At 40.0% G+C, this 13,239-nt stretch overlaps 1 long non-coding RNA gene across 2 annotated transcripts in view; it reads right to left on the bottom strand.

Annotated features, from left to right (window-relative positions):
- Positions 1–13,239, bottom strand: part of LOC114013913 (uncharacterized) — a 45,509-nt gene that overhangs the window by 13,661 nt on the left and 18,609 nt on the right. For both annotated transcript variants that reach the window (XR_008745425.1, XR_008745424.1), the window contains exons 4-8: positions 3,199–3,313; positions 2,942–3,104; positions 1,442–1,611; positions 960–1,074; positions 214–376 (exon numbers count right to left, since the gene is read on the bottom strand). This is a non-coding gene — a long non-coding RNA (uncharacterized LOC114013913). The remainder of the gene's footprint in view (positions 1–213; positions 377–959; positions 1,075–1,441; positions 1,612–2,941; positions 3,105–3,198; positions 3,314–13,239) is intronic.

The following is a 13,239-nucleotide window of genomic DNA, read 5'->3' on the forward strand; positions in this document are numbered from 1 at the left end:
CTCAGCAGGAGGTTCAGCACACAGCTGTGAAGGTCAAGCCCATCTGGCCTCGTTTTATGCCTGTGGTATTTTTTCCTACGCTTCACTGTCCTCTAGCTCGCTGATTTCATCTTGGCACTTTTTCCAAAGGTACATAATTATTAAACACTGTGCTCTTGAATTTATCCTAGCAGGTTCTAGCAAAAAAGCTGGCGTTTTCTACCAACCTTTTACCTGTGACAAGTAGAGCTGCTATCTATACGAATGATGCGTGTGAAAAGGAGGTCCTAGAAAATGCCGGGCACTGCCGCAGTGCCGGTGCTAACGCTGGAGGCTGCGTGCTGTGTGAATGCAGCACATCTATTAAAATGCAGAGAAGATTCTTCCCCTGAAATACCTGTGGAAAAAGAATGTTCACTTTTAATCTGTATTTGTTGCTTTCTGAAAAATGGAAAAAAAAAAAAAAAAAAAAAAAAGACATTTTAAACCTGAAACATAACATAAAAGGCACAAGCAGTGTCTTTCAGCGTAAACCTCTGGACATTTTCTATATGAAGGTGCCTGGATGATTCTTTGTTTTCTTCATGTATTTAATCGAAAGTGTTTTGCTTTTTCCAGCCATTTCTTTGAGTCACATAGCTGTGACCTAATGTCTTATTTCTTCTGTATTGCTGGTATTTCACTGCAGCGCTCTGAAACAGTAGACTGTAAATCTAGGGAGTACATGGCAAATGTCAAAAGAGAGGATTAAACTGTTAAAAATGCTCAGAACTGCTTCCTTTCTTTTTCTTTCTCTCTCCTTACTTTTTTTTTTTTTTTAAAAAGTCAATTATGGAAGATCCAAAAAGCGGCCAGAGCCAGCAAAAAAACCCCTCACACTACTAAAGGGAAAAAGCAAAGGGCCCTTTAAACATGGAGCTTTTTTAATCTTCATATTTTATCATATATAAAATGAAACATTTCAATGTTTACTTTCTTACCTCTTTGTTTTGGGTTTGGGTTTTTTACTTGGTTTAAAATCACTGTTGTCACTGTGTTCTTCCCTTTGATTTTCCATGGGGACACTGGTACCACAGGCATTGTGAACACTTGCTCCTGAACAGAAGAGATGGGAATAATAAACTGTATAAAAAGTTGCTTTAGAAACAGTTTCTAGCGGTTCACTTCAAATTCTGTGCCTGCTAGCCAAGAACATGGATGCTTTTTGAATACAGTGGAAATATCTAATTTTAACAGATGAAATAAATGGAACAAAGCATGTAATAAGGGTACTATGCGGTATAAATACGGCAGAGATGGTCCAATAAAGATTACCTAATGAGCATTAGATTGCCTACTCTAGTTACAAAGTAAAAACAAATAGCCCCTAACATTATGCATTAGTAACAGGCCCTCAGGAAATGCCCAAACGCAAACTTTAAAACATCAATCTCCAGTGTAGAAAATTTAATCTTTTATTTACCAACCATGATGCTACTAGGTATTCCTTGTATGAATATCAAGAAATCATACAGCCTAGTTTTTCACTGTCTTGAAAGCAAGTGATGACAGCCATGAGAGTACTTCCAGATGTTTAATGAACCCGCCACATTTCACAGATTCAGAGTTTTCTTTTTAAGACCATTTATAGAACTATGGAAAGAGCACAGAGTATCATGTTATTAAAAGGTAGGGAGGAGCATTTTATTTTTACAACAAATTAAAGACATGACTTAGTTTTTTGCAATCACTGTTAGCATCTGTAGTCCAAAAAGAAATGGCTCCAAGTACCTAAAACTAAAGAAGTTCCTACCATTACATTAGTAGATTTGCACCAAAGAACATGTCCTAAACTTGGATGTAGCAAGCTGTAAGGCACCCAGACATTCAGCTGGGTCTGATAATATTCTGAAGTTCACAAAATTTAAAACTGTTTAGGCTGCCGTGTTCGGTGCAACGAACTTTGTGATCCTTGAAGTATTAATTCCCAAACAACAACAACAACTAGAGAGCGACTTCTTAGAAGTATTGCAGAAAAGGGGTATCTCTGTGCAGTTGCAGGGAAACACAGTAAGCTCACAGCCAGCCTAGAGCCGAGCAGGAGCAGCAGCCAGTGTGCTCTGTTGTGATGCTTCAGGCAGCATCTGCTGTCTCCAGAAAATGGAACGGTGTATACAAATAATAAGAAGGGAGACAGGAAGATTAGGAATACCCACACATGAAAACAGGACTATCGCCATTTAAGACAAAGTTGAATTAATTCCTTTGCTCTAAAGTTGGATTCACTTTGATGAGAATTGGAAAGAATGATCAGCATATTTAACAATTAACGTGGTCTGCATTTTACGTTAACAGGCTGTCTACCAGCCAAGTCAGTTTGGTAGCCTTGTGCTTGCTTAGTTCTGATTAACTTATATCTTTTATGCAAACATTAACTCACTCCTGGCATGTACTGTTCTTGCAAGTACTAATCATGGCATAGATTAGACGAACATGAAACAGATTTAGCATATCAAGTTCTGCTAAGGATTATAGGTGTGCAGTCAACAGCAATGTGCTTGCCAAAGGCTACAAAACAGGGAAAATAATACAGAAAACACCCCCTCGTCTGCTTAGTTACACAGCACCATAGTCCTACTGTGTGACAAAGAACTTTTATGGCAGCTGTCAAGCGACCAGGAGTTTTAATGATCACTCTGTGAGATGTCTCCATGCAATGGTCATGGTTATTCAAAGCAGATTCTACTTCATGAAGCTGGTGACTGCATAATAAAGTTATCTACAGGTCCTAACCTATAAATTATTCCTTTTAGAAGATGAAAGTAGCTGCATTGTTTATGTGCATATTAGTTCTGCTATACAGGAGCAAAAGTTAGTGCAGGTTCTCACAATGAGATCAGTAAATCATACTTTTCAAAGCCTCATGCTCAGCAGGCTGAACATGCATCTGAAGCTGAGCTTCAGTTCTCGTCCTTTCTTTTACCCATGGCAATCTTAAAAAAGGTACCCACCTGTCATCCCATCTGGCTACAAGTCCAGTCTTTCTGGAGTTGCTTTTACATGTCTCCAGCAACGCCCTCGTGGAAATAGACAGGAGTCCCTCCTGAATCCTCAATCTTTACATCATTTAGGACCTTTCAGAAGCACTGAAACACACGAGAACACAAGGATGGAAATCTACCATTCCAGTTATTAATAACTCTGAAAAAATTAAATTGTGCAGAAGAAAAATGACAGTACCTGTTCTTGGCTTCCAGGTGCTTGAAACAACATTGTTGCTGAGCTTCAGGGCTTAAGGGGAGAAATTGTATTTGCCGGCTGCAGTTAGATACATAGTCTTTAGGGATTCCAAAAACTGCATGAAAACATGGAGAAGAGAGGAAATAACTCTTACAGAAAGAAAATCAGTCAAGCCATCTTTATAGTTTTTCACTCAAACAAGAGAGCATACATGTAAGCCCAGCTGTTTTTTTTACAAATAATATTACTAACAGAGGCAATTTTTCAGCCAAGTATTAAGCTTGTTTTAGGAGACAGAAATCAACATGATTTACAAGATAGAACACATGGACCTTTATTGTATAGCTTCTTACATACAGAAGGGCAGCTGGGGCTGGAAAGGGTGCTACAGGATCCAAAGGAACCTATCATTCCTTCTTGAAAGTTGCAAAGTCAAGCTATTCCTCACATATTGATTTTAATTAAAGGAATTTTATCGTCTATTTTCATCCTGTTCATCGGTGAGAGTGGCATCTGATCAGTAACCATTGCCTGTAAATACGTTGAACAGTCTCTGTGCTGGAAATTTTTTAGCTAGTGTGAGTGAAATCCTTCAGCTGAGGACACAAAAACCCCTTTTGAAGGGGAAAAGTTACTTTCTCATTGGTATGGTGGAAATTTGGCATCCTACTCCTTTAAACGATACGAAAAATCTTAACCTGAAACAAGCTCAGATATCACTCTAACAGCACCCAAATGTATCACATGATGGCAAGCCTTTAAGATCACAACAGGAACAGTAGCAGATGAAGCAGATGGACCACCAGTATAACCAGTCAGTGACATGGGTACCAAAGACCTGTATTTATACAGTGCTTTAACCAAGAGAAGTCTTACACCACAAAGTGGAGCACAAGGAAAGGCTGTGTGCTTTCCTTTTGCAAAAAGGAAAATAGCTCTGGAATTAAATAGATAGGCTTAGGCTTGTTGCCACAGTAAATCTCTCCTAAATCCTTTCACCCCACTCCAAGGGTGGGAGTGGGAGGTACAGGACATGGTAGGGTTAGCCAAGATTTCCATTTCTCCCAGGAGGACTGGGATTGCTTCAGCTGCTAAGACGAGGAGCATGGATTTATGCCACGTGTTTGAAATAGCACTTGTGTCAAGTAATACATATATTACTTAAATCGTAATATATTTTTTTCTCTAGCATATATGACATGGCTATACCATTTCCGGAATAAGGAAAAAACCCCACACACTTCAAGTTGTTTAAGATAAATTCACACAAAATTTCTGCGCAGCATGCATGGTACCACTCCACGGAAGTTACAGGGAGCCAGTTGTGTCTGAGGATGCTGGCTGATCTCTTGTTGTTTAGCCTTTTGATGACAATGACAGGCACTTCCCAAAGTGACACTGCACCAAGAAAGGAATGAATGGAAATTTGCTGGTTTACACCAGCTGTGAATTCATGCGGGCATTTAGTGGAAATATCACATGCTTCTTGTAGTGCAGTGAGAAAAACAGACTCAGCATTGAAACTGATCTCTGTATTATTCAAGTAGCCTGCGCGTATAGAGAGCAACATGGTGTCCTGTTGCTCTTTACAGTTTTAAGAAATTAACAGGTGAGTTCAGGGACAAAAATTCCCTTCTGTCCCTCCAAGAAAAACCACGTGTAGTCATCTAGTCCATTTTCCCTACAAACATTTTTAGTATAATGGATGAAGTGAAACAGAATCTGTAGGTGACTTCGAGTTATAAAGTTATAGCTGCTTTTTTGTAAGTCAGGTTATTTATATCAAGTTTAATATAGCCTCAGTTTCAATCACTGTTATTTTAACTTATTTATTTAAAAATTAAAGAATGCCTTAGGTTGCCTGCCAGCTGTATCACAGCCACATAAGCTATCGTGCAAGAGATCAGTCATTTAAAATCAGTGCATGACAAAGTGTAGGAAAAAGAAATATTCCCACAAATGCAAACATTATGAGGGAAGCGCTTTATACGTCGTAAGCCACATAGTCAGCTGGCTGTTTTAACTGAGACATTCACTTCTCTCTCCATGTTTATAAATAGCATTACGAAGGGTGTGTTGTATACTCTACCCCAAGAACATCATTTTAATATTCCAGAATTCGCATGTTCATTTACATATGGTGAGAGAATATAATGTTAACATTGATTTGGAAGCCTCTGAACCCCATATTGTCCTGATGGAAGTAATTATGATGAAAGCAAAGCAACAACAAAACCGACTTCCAAAATCCCGGGTGACACAAGAAGTCACTGGGCTCCACCATGCACCAAAGCGCAAACTTTCACCTTGTTTTCTTAACTCGCTCAGAAAGGTCTCTAGTGTAAAAACTGAACTTGAGCCTCGATTTCTGTGACAGGTCAATTTGGTTTGGGTTTGACACTGCTGGGGGGTTACCTTTCAGGCTGATCAGAAAAGACAGAAAAAAATACTTGCAGAGAATAACTAAGACACAATCCAATTAGTCAGTCGGAAGGTGATGTCAAAGGCAAGTTTCAATTACAGCACGATTATTAACTGCGGTCATGCTAGCCCAAGATAAATACGCTCAGTCTAACACTAGACATGCTAATTTAAGCCTGTATTGAGCAGCCACTATAACAAAGCGTTAGGCACCAAGTGCCCAGCGGCAGCAATCATCAGAGCCATTAGTGTGGCTGAGATGCTCACGGTGAAGACCACAACGAAGCGGACACAGTTTTGACCTGTTTCAGCAGCCCTGAGGGGATCACATCAGGGATGAGCCAGGAGCTGACCAGCTCCTTCGGCCCTGGCAATGGTCCTTGTGCAAAAAACAGGGGAGGAGTGGACACAACACTGTGGTCTGACTAGAAATATCATTATACTAAGGTGACCGGGCCTGGGGATGCCAGCTCAGTGGGGTGCCAACCAGCAGAAGAGGCTTGCTCTTCTGTTCCTGATGTGGTTTTCCATCCCTAGGATAAATTTCTGCTCCAGTGCATAGGGACTGGATCCTTGTGTAAGAGGCAGCAGCGCAGTGCCCAGGCGAGAGGTCCCAGGCTTCCAGCAAATTCAAGCACAAAGGAGAATTTACAGTTAGAGACATGGCTTTGAGAAAACATGAATGAATAATAGAATCACAGAATGGTTTGGGTTGGAAGGGACCTTAAAGATTGCCTAGTTCCAACTCCAATAAAGTGGGAATGGTTTAGGATTGACAGCTCATTTTTAGTGTTAGCAGAGTAAAAAAGGTCCTACTGTGCTCTTGTTATTGAATGTGAGAAAGCTGATAATGAGACAGCAAGAGAAAATCTACTGGGATCATAGGAAAGGGCAGATTCTTCCAAAGAAGTGAAGCTGGGTTAATGGGCAGGATGGCTTAAGCTACAGGAGTACAAACCTGAGCCTTTGACTTCCAAAAGAGTGGCCTCTTTGGAGAACAAAACCAGGCACATAGCCCATGCATGAGGAATTTAATAACCAAATAACTGCAAAACTTAGGGGATTTCAGGACACCTGAGGACTTACGTTTTCAAGTGAGTCAATGGGATCACAGATGCTCAGCACTTTGAGTCTCAGGCACTCTGTCTGTCATCATCTGAGTAGCTCCCGTGGGGCAGGAATCTGGTGCTGCTCTCAGAGGAGCTGAAACAGGCTGATTACCGCTAATCATTCCACTTCCCACCGCATTTTCTCCATATGTTTTTGACAGAAGGCTGTGTGAGGCTTTTCCACTTGGGGTGTGCAATGGACCTGAATCAGCTGAATCACAGTCTTGGATTATTTAAATGTGATTTAGGACCCCAGATAGCTTTGAATTCTTTCATAGGAAAATTCAAGGTAACTAAGTATCCAAAGACACTTCAGCAGCTGCTTTCACGTGTAATCAGTCACACAAAACACACACAGAGTTTGGACTAGAGGAATACAGAAAGCTGAGCAAACCAGCACACTAAACTGGATCCACTGAGGTAAACTCATTTCTTCTCTATTTGACAAAATTAAATCATCTCAGTAAATCATCATCAACTATCTAATTATTTTCTGAAGACCCCATGATTCTCCCTTTTTGCTGATCTCTAAGAATTCCATTACTGCCCCACAGGAGTTGAACCCAGAAGTCTGTAACTCTTGATATTTTCCAGAACTAATTGCCACATATAAGAACAGTTACTTGAGAAGTGCAGAGTGTTAAGAGGGTTATTTCAGAAACGCTGATATCTGAAAGGCACAGAGTTAATTAGAGGAATAGGGTTGCCCTTGTATGTTATGCTGCTATTGTTTTACAAAATTATATATAAAACCAACCAAAGGTCTAATGATCTTACAAACCAGCTTTGGTAAATTGGTGTTGAAAAGGCCATTTGTGAGACAGAGACACACAAAAAATTCTGAGATCATTCAACTGAAATACGTCACTCAGATCCTGTCTAAAACCCGAAAGTTTTGCTGGCATAATTTTATTGGTTAGGAAAACAGAAAAGAAATCCAGGCCTAACCAGCAAAGCTCTGTTGACGAACAACCTAAAATCAGAGCAATCATTGTGGCAAAAGCCACACTTTTGGCAGTTTGATTTATTTCTTTGATGATCCTGGGTGGAGGGCTATTATTTCGCCACTTCAAGTTCCATCTCTCCCAACAATACTGCTGATAAGCTTAATTGATATATCCTTTCTCATTTATTGTTAAGCAAAACACAACAGTGAACAATCCTTCCAATCCACAAAACCTCATAGACTGCTAATCTAAGTAACGTCTCCTTAATCTGAACAGTTACAATAAATTTAGTTGCTGATCATGGTCTAAGCCTGCTTTTAGAGTTTCATAACTCCCATTAAATGACCTTGCTTAGCCTGAGGTTTTTTGCTATTCAGATGAGGAAGCCCAGCTGAGAAATGGCAAATGACAAATTTTATCCACAGCTTCTCCACCCGACTGACTGTAAACTCGGCTGCGGTGATACTGGGTAGGTGACAAAACGGCTCCTTCGGTCTTATTAAATGACCAAAGGTATATACATGGGCACTGAGTAAGCACAAAGGAATTAATGCCAGGATTGCAGGGATGTTCCTATATAACAACTGCACAGGGATCGCCAGCCAAAGAGCCACTGGAGCAACCAGCTGCTGCTGTATGGTAGAGAGGTTCGTTTACACCAGAAGACTAAGCTGGAAGTTCCTACACACCAGTAGAAATCCGTTTCATGGTTAAGATCAACCCTGTTACATCATTTTCTTCCATTGCCACCATTCTATAACATTATACTTAACCTAGGTTCCAGAGAAGTCCTGCTTGGCTTGTCACAAGCTTGGATTACACCACCAGCTATGCACATGAGCGTTGCAGCCTGATCAGCCATAAGAGTTGACAGGATTGACCTTTGAATGAGTTGTCAATGTACCTTCTGACATCATCTTCCCCAAAATGGATATAGCTGCCTATCCTAAGGTTTGTCTGGTTGCAGGAAAACAAAGAGAAGTTACTTTTGAGTGATGTCTTTAATTCAGTTAGTGTTGTTATGGGTTGGAGAGTTAAAATTGTCTTGTGTGGTCAATAAATGATGCATCTCTTGCTTCTGAAAACATACTCTTTATAATAAAAATAAGAGTCAATGGAATCTAATAGTACACAGATGTTCTAGATCATGTCATCTCTGCCATGTCATACATGCCAACATGTATGGAGTTCTATGCTTTGCATTTGCTATGCAATAACAGAAAATGATACCAAAAATCTGTTCCTGGGTTCCATTTTCTCTTTAAAAAACAATCTTGCACAAAGTGAACCCTTTCCTCTTTACACGGTTTCTCTTCATGAATGTGATCTCTTTAGAGAAGACAGAAAGATTACTCTCCAGTTCTTATTAACAGAGGTTCTCTTTGTTTCAGTGACATCTCCATTTTACTATGTAAATCTATTTTAGAGTTCTAAACAAATATCAGCCCATCACATAAATTAAGAAGATTAAATAGGGGCAGCACTAAAAAAAGCAAGCCAGGCTTAACCCTGGTGTAAAGGATGAACTAAGCATAATGACATCAAACAGGAGCAGGAAACTTTGAAGGGCAGTAGGTGATTACTGGCTCTTAATTTATGAGGAGGATTAGAGCGTGAACGCCTGAAGAGAGCACACAGAAGAGAATAGATGCTTTTCACTACGGAATAATTACGCAATGTAAGACGAGGAGATCCTCTGCCTACTCATCTCGCCACAAAGCACTCACCTCTAGCCATAGAAAGCCTAAAAACTTCTGGTGCTCTAAAAACTTTTTCTCCATTACATAGTAATGAGAAATTCAGCCCTCCCTATAAATCACTTCAACCTGCCCCTTTTGTTTAATATTCTGTTCCCTTGTTCCTCTCTGTATTATTAACTTCAACTCCACAGGGCATTACCATACTTCACATCAAGGACTTCCAACCTGTGCTCCATCACCCACAGAGCTGACAGAGGTACGGCCAAAGCCGTGCATTGCCAGCGTCGTGCCGTAGCCATTTTCCTCCGTGCGGTTAAAGCTGTAACTAGTGATCGATGTGATCCAGCTTGACCTCTTTCTAACCTGTCTTGGCAGCTCCCCTCTTGGTACGGCCCCTCTGACATTTCTTGATTTAAATGCATAATGTACAGTTAGACTGTTTTCTCTTTCCTCTTCCAAAAAAGATTAAAGCATGAATGAGGGGAGCATGATTGTTTCAAGGCAGGGCATCTCTGTGATATTTTAAAACACACCAGAACATTAGAAAATCACCAGAAATTTGAGATGATCATTATAGAGCTTGCTACATTCAAGAATTTCAAAAGAATCCACCACAAAAACCGTTGCAAGAAGCAGTCACAGCTCTACCACTGAGAAGACATATGTGAATTTTTCTTAATCTTTTTTTTTGTTGTTTTTGTTTCAGTTAATAAACATCCACCTTTAAGACACAAGCCATCTCTTGAAACTGCCCAAAGGATCTTGTACATCTTGAACTAAGCTTTCTTGTAACTGCTAGCACAAAGTTCTAATGACAGAAGGTACCACTTACTGACATCTCTGTGGCTGTAAGCTGGCTCCAAACTAAAAATCACATTACATGTGAGAAAATGAAAAGCATCACAGAAATTCTTAGCCTTGATCAAAAACGAAGATGATAGCCGCTTTACTTTTATTCTGACAATGTATTACATTGCATCAAAACCACATTTCTATTAATTGCAAAGTGACATTCTTATTTTCTTTTTTGGATTGGCCTTATTGGGGCTTCTGGGAGTACTTCAAGACACAAAGGAAAATTGATTTTTCCATTTATTCATATCATACTTCAGTTTTCAACAACACATTCAAACCACTAACCAAAATGTTTTGTCTGACCACATCAAATTCATGCATTCTGATAAACTACTGCAAATATGTTACTCTTGTCTCAGCATGCCTGAAACAGTATATGTAAAAATGTCCTTAAAGGAGGGGAAAATTACAGCAAGAGGAAGGAAAAAAATAAAAAAATTAAAAAGCAAGACAGAAACGACATATTAGCAATGAAAAATGCTACTAAGAAGAAATATATTTTTGCTTGGCATAAATAAGTGGCTTATTTTTCATTGCCAAAGGAAAGTCAAATTACTTTTCAGAGTTATGCAAACCTCAAAGTTTTGCCTGGAGGAGATCCTGAAAGAGAATTTGAGGAAGGTTCATTCCGATTCCTGCTATTTGATCCACAAAGGAGAAATACTGCTGGCATCAGCTCAGCACGCCCTGGGATGCTATTGGCCTGTCATCCTTGAAAGAAGAGAAGTATTGCTGGTAGGGAAAAAGGCAAGTGGTCTCCATGCGTGACTTCCAGTGAGCCCCAGGCACAGGTTATTAGAAAAGTAGACCTTCACCAAACGGGATTCAAAATCCAGTGTGAAGTCAGTTGGCTATTTTCCAACAGTGCTGCTGTCATTTTCAGTATTTCTCTATATTTCAGCTCCAGTTAAGGATCAGAATCCTCAGTGCATTTGATAAACATAAGAAAAGCATTAGTTTCTGTGCAAAATGCAGAAATGACCTTTCCTTTTATGGTTCCAGATTTTAGTAGCAGCATGACAGGCTTCTGACAGCAATGGGATGTGTTTTGTTTGTTTGGCATTCCAGTACTTTATAGTGTGACACCAAGAAAGATGGAAAAGACACTTTTGGCACTTGCATACTTGTATCATGCTACAGCTTGCCAGGAGGAAAGGAACAGACCCTGAGCCTGCAGAGACAGCCTGTATTAATGGTCCATTAATCCAAAAAAGAGCAATCAGTTACCTGTCAGAGAACAAGAATTTAGAAAACATTTTAAGTAGCTTCTCTGCTTATCAGTAGCGTAAAGAGCAGAAATCTGCCATTTTCTACAGTCTTCTAAGCCAAAGTCAGTCCACTGCACTTAAAGCAGGAGTGCAGCCCTTAAACTTTCAGGATTCTGTTAATACAACATCAGCTTTCCTTAAGCAAAGCAACATTTCCCCAGAGAATCGTCCCCTGTAACTCTTTCTTCTCCCTGACCGAGATGATTATCATGTCACTGACTACAATATGAGCAGAATGTAAAGAGGTAAAGAAATAGGTTAATCCTCTTATTTTCTTTTCATCATGCTTTTGGATTTATTCTTCTTTTCTGACCTGCCTTCGTTGTGGCATACGGCACCAACTGTAATGCTGCCTATAGTCACATCATGCCAGCAGCGAAAGTAAGACACGAGTAATGTCCCATTACAGCTGGGACATGGAATTCATCGGAATTAATCTCTGTCTTATGAGAGATCAGTCCCTGGACTGCAAAGTCAGTAGTGTTTTGCAGGACACAGGCGCATAGCACTGCACTCCTTTCTTCCATATAACTGAAGTGGGGAGACTACCTGAGAGAGGAAACTTTGAGAAGAAAAATTCCCTGGCTCCTGTAGGACAGCAACAACATTTGAGCAAATCACAATATATTACTTGAACCCATGTCCTAGGATGGGACAGACATATACCCTGTCTTCTCTCTTCTTTCTTACAATGAAATCTCAATATAGAGCCATTTTCCTAAGTTGACTTTTCACTATGAAAACAACCCATGGAAGAAAACTTCAAACGGTTAGACATATGATCTTAATTTTTTAAAAAACCTGTAAAAATCCCAGGGTTTATAAATGTTCCCTCAACCTCAGATGGTGTCCTTAGGCTTTTTAATTCTATATTTTTTATATTATTCCAACGAAGAGAGAAGATCTTTCTTTTGCTGAGAAAACGTATAAAACAGTAGAAGCTCAGTGATGTGTGCTACAATGTGCTTTGTGAAAAGCAAACCTGTAAAAATTGCATCCTAGGAGTCCCTATTTATTACCTTGCAATTATTTCTTGATCAAACCTATCCAGTTTAGCCCTGAAAAGATGCGTGTGTTACTGCCTGTCACTGAGAGCTCAGCAAAGGTGAAGCCTGATATTTTCTGGGTCATGCTCTCTGCAAAGATCTTATAATGTGAATGTTGAAAACCCTCACTCACGGTATGTGAGCCAGAACCCCACTTACCTTTCCACTTCTCCAGGACTGAGCTGAGAAACCCCCTTAACGAGTAGCAATAGGTTATTTAAAGATGAAAGTAAACAGATCTGAGTCCAAGTGGATGCAGGAAACAGATCACTGTCTTGATTGCACCAGGGGAGGTTTAGATTGGATATTGGGAAAAAAAAAATCACCAAAAGGTTTTGTCAAGCCCTGGCACAGGCTGCCCAGGGAGGTGGTGGATTCACCACCCCTGGAGGTGTTTAAAAGATGTGTAGATGCAGCACTGAGAACATAAGTAGTCCTGGACTTGGCAGTGCTGGGTTAACAGTTGGACTTGACGATCTTAAAGGTCTCTTCCAACCTAAATGACTATGATTCTACGATGGCAAAATCTGTACAGCAACTTTTTGACAAGAGCCCCAAGCTGGGTGTCATCCAACAAGTCTTTCCACCAAGTGTTTGTTTAAGCCTATAGAGATGCAGATTAGCTTCAGCCAGTGCAGGATAGTGATGCATTTTTGTATTTCCTGTAATCTTTTAGTCTTGGGGCATGACTACAC

Source organism: Falco peregrinus, chromosome 1 (assembly GCF_023634155.1).
Source record: "Falco peregrinus isolate bFalPer1 chromosome 1, bFalPer1.pri, whole genome shotgun sequence".
NCBI lineage: Eukaryota > Metazoa > Chordata > Aves > Falconiformes > Falconidae > Falco > Falco peregrinus.